The sequence below is a fragment of the Penaeus chinensis genome, chromosome 1, assembly GCF_019202785.1.
Source record: "Penaeus chinensis breed Huanghai No. 1 chromosome 1, ASM1920278v2, whole genome shotgun sequence".
Classification (NCBI taxonomy): Eukaryota; Metazoa; Arthropoda; class Malacostraca; order Decapoda; family Penaeidae; genus Penaeus; species Penaeus chinensis.
The window spans coordinates 17171101-17177501 of NC_061819.1; the positions used below are offsets into that span (position 1 = coordinate 17171101).

The 6401-nt window shown below is 34.8% G+C and overlaps 1 protein-coding gene across 7 annotated transcripts in view; it reads right to left on the bottom strand.

Annotated features, from left to right (window-relative positions):
- The window catches only part of LOC125025497 (peroxisomal acyl-coenzyme A oxidase 1-like), a 15952-nt gene extending 10680 nt beyond the window's left edge, over positions 1–5272 (bottom strand). The window contains exon 1 of one of the 7 annotated variants that reach the window (XM_047613536.1): positions 5238–5272. The gene's annotated coding sequence lies outside the window, so the exon portion shown is untranslated. Of the gene's footprint in view, positions 1–1526; positions 1772–2414; positions 2732–2865; positions 2889–3004; positions 3130–3209; positions 3381–5237 lie in introns of those variants that run through there. The other 6 variants (XM_047613550.1, XM_047613521.1, XM_047613514.1 and 3 more) reach the window with 6 other exon arrangements.
- Between the last annotated feature and the right edge of the window lie 1129 nt (positions 5273–6401).

A 6401-nucleotide genomic window follows, 5' to 3' on the forward strand; every position in this document is an offset into this window, starting at 1 on the left:
AATGTAAATAATACTCTCGTTCATATTATTACTACTATTACTAGTGTGTGTGTGTGTGTGTGTGTGTGTGTGTGTATGTGTGTGTGTGTGTGTGTGTGTGTGTGTGTGTGTGTGTGTGTGTGTGTGTGTGTGTGTGTGTGTGTGTGTGTGTGTGTGTGTGTGTGTGTTTGTGTGTGTGTGTGTGAAATGTCTCTGCAAATAGATGGCTCTGCAAGTACTTAGCCAGAAAGGAGTCAATTAGTAGACCTTGCGACCTTACTTGATTTCACCTTTCCTTGAATACTGATGATGTTATTTTTATTACAGACATTAAAATTACTATAATGTTATAGATATTGGTAACAGCAATAAAAAAACAAAATATTTTAGAATATCAAGGAGAAGAATAAGCAGGCAAGACAGGCAGTACTCATAATTGGCTCATTGGTGACTTAGTACAAGTGTAAAAACATTTAATAAAGTAAACTCACAGTAGGCATGGCATGTACATAGGCATGGTATGTACATACATGCCCTGGGTTAATCTTAAAATATGCATATGTTCATCAACTTTGTCACTATCATTAACATTATTATTAAATTCATTACTAATGTTCTGTCATTATCAAAACTTTTGTAAATATATTTGCTTTCATTACCATTATCTTTACCATTATTATTATCATCTACACCATCATTATAATTTTTACAATCAACATCATTATGACTATCATTGCTATCATTATCATTATCATTCCTATTATCATGATCATTGTCACAATCTTTATGATCATTATTATCCTTATTATCAATTTGATCATTATTATTATAGTAGTAGTAGACATTGTTGTAGTAGTAGTAGCAGTAATAGTAGTAGTTGTTGTAGTAGAAGTTGTTGTTGCAGTAGTAGTAGTAGTAGTAGTAGTAGTAGTAGTAGTAGTAGTAGTAGTAGTAGTAGTAGTAGTAGTAGTAGTGGTAGTGGTAGTGGTAGTGGTAGTGGTAGTAGTAGTAGTAGTAGTAGTAGTTGTTGTTGTTGTCGTAGTAGTAGTAGTAGTAGTAGTAGTTGTGGTAGTAGTATAAGGAGGAGGTGGAGGAGGACAATTATCATTATCATTATATTCACTATCATTATTTTCATCATCATAATTATTATCATTATCTTAATTATAGTTATTATTATTATTATTGTTATTATTATTATTATATTTATTATAATTATTATAATTATTATAATTATTATAATTATTATAATTATTATAATTATTATTATTATTATTATTATTATTATTATTATTATTATTATTATTATTATTATCATTATTATCATCCTTATTATTATCAACACTATCATTGTTATTATTATTATTATTATTATTATTATCATTATTGTCATTAACATTATTATTATGATCATTTCCAATATCCTTTTCATTGTGTGTGTGTGTGTGTGTGTGTGTGTGTGTGTGTGTGTGTGTGTGTGTGTGTGTGTGTGTGTGTGTGTGTGTGTGTGTGTGTGTGTGTGTGTGTGTGTGTGCACGCGCACGTACATGCATGCTTATACTTCATGCCATCCCCGTTGTAGGCTGTGCCCATTTAGGCCAACCTAGAAAAGAATGTCTGGACACATAACTGCTTCCTTGGTCTTTTGTTAAATTCTATTGCTTGGGAAGCCACACACACAACCTGGCATTGAGATGGACATTAATATATTTACTGTACTGACACATAGTTAAATATAGTCTAAAATAAAACATTTATCATTAGGATCTCGAGAACTACATTTCCATTAGATTTAGATTTTTTTTTTTCTTCTTCTTTTTCTTTTGAATTGTTAGTCACATACCCATACATCAAAACAGCTTCATCTACTAAAGACGATACTTTTAATAATCTAGGGCTGATTTTGGACCAAGTTATCAGGTATAGTCCTGCATTATGCCAGTGCTCCCCTGGGCTGTCAATGGGTTATGCAAGTTTTCCAAAGATTCAAACTAAAAAAGATCAGCTGGTTCGGATTTGTGCCACTGAAAATACTGCAATCAATGGCAATCAACAGAAAAAAAGCTGCTTCTGCTGTCCATTGGGCCTTAATCCCAAAATTCTCCTTAAGCAAAATGAAAAAAAAAAGGAAACAGAAATAATTATGAACACATACACATGGAACACCATCACAAAAATTCAAAATCATTATTTCATGTAAAGTGATAACATTTAGTTAATATGACCACAATATAAAAATCATTACATTAAATATAAAATTAAAATTATCTGCTATTTCTCTGACAAAACTTTCATGACTCAAAAATTTACCCTCAAAATCGTCTCGAAATTACGATACAACGAATGATAAAACAAGAATAAGGAGAGGGATTAAAAAGAGCAACAGAATCGCCACCAAACTTCGCTCACCCAGAAAGACCTGCTCTCAATCTTACCAATATCAATACAGCGGAAATTTTATTGCCTTTACTGGTGCACGAAGCCAAAGAATCGTTGAGCTTTTATCGACGTAAGAAAAGCAAGGATTGATCAGCGGATATTCATGAGCAACTCAGGCTATCTTATCACTTTCTGCCGATTGCTTATTTTGGTTATTAGTGTTGATTCCTGTGGTCTTTATGGGCTTGGCCTAATTTCTCATCTATCTTCATGCTAATCTTTTCTGAACATCGACTTACATTAAGTTTAATAAGCTCCATTAAAATTAAACCTTATTCTTGGACAAACAGGGAACATACTGGTTATAGATTTTGTTTGATCTATTGCTCAACTTTGATCAAAGTAATGCTCCTAATTGTTTCACTTAAATTACATTTTAAATATGATAATCAACCTAAACTGAAAGAAGTTAATAAACTATTATATAATAAAAGACCTTTTTTTTACATTCGAGAAAAATCCTCTTAATTTCTATGTTTCTATAACGTCTGCTATCTCCTCTGACTATAGATAAAAGTCATCTGTTAGGAGACTTAAACTATATCTAAAATAACGTAAATTACTATAAAATACACAGTATAATCACCGAATAACATAGGGAATTAGATTCAGTAATGTATTTCCAAGGAACTAAGAGAACAAACAAAGCAATACAAAAAAAAAGTATTCGTTCCCTAAAACTGACAAAAAATGAGGCACTTTCTAGGCTCAAGAGGCAAGAAGAAGAAAATAAAGGTTAAGTGTTGAAATCTGGATATTTTTTTTTTTTTTTCCTTAAAAATGTCGTCTACCCGTAAATGTAGTTCCTGTGACGTCACCATGTAAATATTATGGTCCTCCCGCTGCCAGATGTTGCCTCGTCTCGGTGGGAACATATAACATCACATTCACAGGCGGTGTGGTGTGTATGTTGATGCACATACTCATACATATACACATACACAGAGACGTACAAGTACACATATGTATGCATATGCGCATACGCAACGCACGCATGTAAGCACGCACGCACGCACGTACGCGCGCACACACGTGCACACATATACATATACATTCTCTCACTCACTCTCTCTCTCACTCACTCACATACTCACTCACTCACTCACACTCACTCGCTCACTCGCTCGCTCGCTCGCTCTCTCACACACACACACACACACACACACACACACACACACACACACACACACACACACACACACACACACACACACACACACACACACATACACACTGTATAAGAGTATAATTTGCGTGTGTATGTGTGGGGGGGGGGGTGATTGTGTGTGTGTGTGTGTGTGTGTGTGTGTGTGTGTGTGTGTGTGTGTGTGTGTGTGTGTGTGTGTGTGTGTGTGCATCGCATTATTCTTACTACTGTTATTAGCATTGACACAGATGTAATAATTGCGATAATTTTGGGATAATACTAATAAAAACAAAGAGAAAAAAAGGACGAAGATAATAATGATAACGCCTATGTCAATAAGGACAGCAGCAGTAACTCAGAAATATGTTACTATTAATGATGACGACAATGTGAATTTAAGAATATTCATAGTCGATAATGATAATGATGATTATAATTATAATGATAATCATAATGATGGTGATGATAATAATAATGATTATGATAATCATGATGATAACAATAATATTGTGATTACGGCAAAAACAGGTCTAGTGAAGGGCCATTTCACATGAACTGATCTATATATTTTCATATGCAGGACTAACGATTTCCTTGTTCTGTCAGCTCAATATCAGTTACAAATAAGGCAGAAAATTGAGTATATTCGAACCTTTTTGTTGTATTCATGAATTTCAGTTGAAAATGGTGACCATCATATATATCCTCCTTCCAGTTGGCTTCATGTTTCTAGAGTGAAGGTTATGGTATTTTATAGCCTTGAAATTTTTGTATTGGGTTTTTGTCTTGCGAAGTGATATCTTGAACCATAGTTTGTTGATTCTGCATTTAAAGGTGTTTAAAAGTTTACGGAGATCATCCATATTTGGCAGTGTGATTTAACAATGAACGAGATGAGATAACAAGGTGATATTCAAGGAGCCGAAGTGTAAAACGTACATTACCCTGGGTCATTTACTCTTTCAAATACGTGGAGGCATTCCGGAAATCCAGAATGTAGCCAACCCCCTATGGTAGGACAGGGATCCCAGATAATGGGTAAAGTCCATGTATTATATTCTTAGCGCAGTGATTAGCGAGGCCTAAAAGTAGACAACAATCTCCAATATTTGGTGCGTCTTTACAGCTGAAAGATCTGTCTTAATAATTCATGTGACACCTTTAATGTATTTTTAGCTAATTCTCAGATGGTGACCTCTGGGAAGATTTTTGGTGGTGTGAGTTTGGTGTGAATTCATGTGGAGCGAACTTGAACCCTCGTTATCATAAAAGCAGTTCTGCTAAAATAGTAACAACTGAGATATAGTGAAATAGAAACAAGGTGATAATATTGACGATGGTTACATTACTGATTATAATATAAATCATGGTGATAAAAGCACTACCTTTTGTGACGATGCATTTTTTTTAATTGATGATATATTTAATATTGTGTTTATTGTTATTATTTTATGACCAAAGATGATGAGTATCAGTATGATGATAAAACAATGGTGGTCCTTACTAGACGAAAGCATAATACTACAGTAATAGCAACAAGTTAAGGAATCAAAGCACCAATGCTAATATAAATTCTTAAATATTTTTTTCTCTTGATTTAAAATGCACAGCTTGGTAACTACAAGTCTTTCGATGTTTGACACGAACTCTACACATGTTTACTTGAACTTACTAGGTTCTTGTAGGTTCAGGAGAAACATGTATCTACTGAGTGAAGCCACTTATGAAACTGACAAATGATTACGCAGTACCTCTTAATTGACCCCCCCCCCCCTTTTTTTTTATCCAATAGTGTCATAAGTAGATATGCGATACACGCTTTTTTTCTTTCATTTTTTATAAGATACATTTGCAGATCTCGAAACTAGCATTTGTATTCTCTATGCATATCTATTTCATGGTAAAAAATGTGATTTCAATAAAAAGGAGTACCTTGAAAGTCCAAATAAAAAAATAAGAAAAATATTCTATAAGCGGAATCGAGCCCATTCGTATCTCCTGAACTGATAACGTCTTGGAATTCCCACACACAAAGGTCAGTGTCTGGCGGGCTAAGAATGGTGAGGGCAGTAGTGTTACTGAGTCAGAAACCAGCCGGTAGAAGGGGAGAATTTTTGCTTTCAAAGCTAAGCTACCTCCGTTGAATATACACGTATACTTATATATATACACACACACACACACACACACATATATATATATATATATATATATATATATAATATACATACATATATTCACACATGTATATATACATATACATATATGTATGTATATGCATATAGATATATGTGTATATATATAGGGGAGGATTGGAGTGCTGTCTTGTAGAGTCTGTCTATTTAGGCAAAGGTTAAGAAAAGGGCAACTCAGAATCCAAACCTCGTAGGGAATGCCCCATCATATGCCGGCAAAGGCTAGGTCCAAAGTCACCCCTGTGGCGTGGAAAAGAGCTGGAAACCTTGCACGTATCCCTTCCAAGATATCATGGAACGCAACCGGAAAGGAAGAAATGCTAACGGCGTAAAGAAGAACTGCACCAGTGAAGACCGGCCAGTTGTCCCGCCCGGTCAAGACAGCCTTGTTCAACAGGAGCACTTGACCGCTATCAGGCGACTGCTGTCGACAACATTATAGTAACAACAACGTTAGTATGAATAACAATAAGGCAAAACACAGTCTACAGATCGCCATACTAGGCCTAGTAGAAATTAGGGGAGCAGGATGTGTAGAAACAGAAGGAAGTCAGTTAACATACTCAGGAGGGGACGAAGCTCAAAGGGGAGTGGGCATGTCTATGTCAAAGACCGTATCCAGCTGCATCATGAGCTATTGA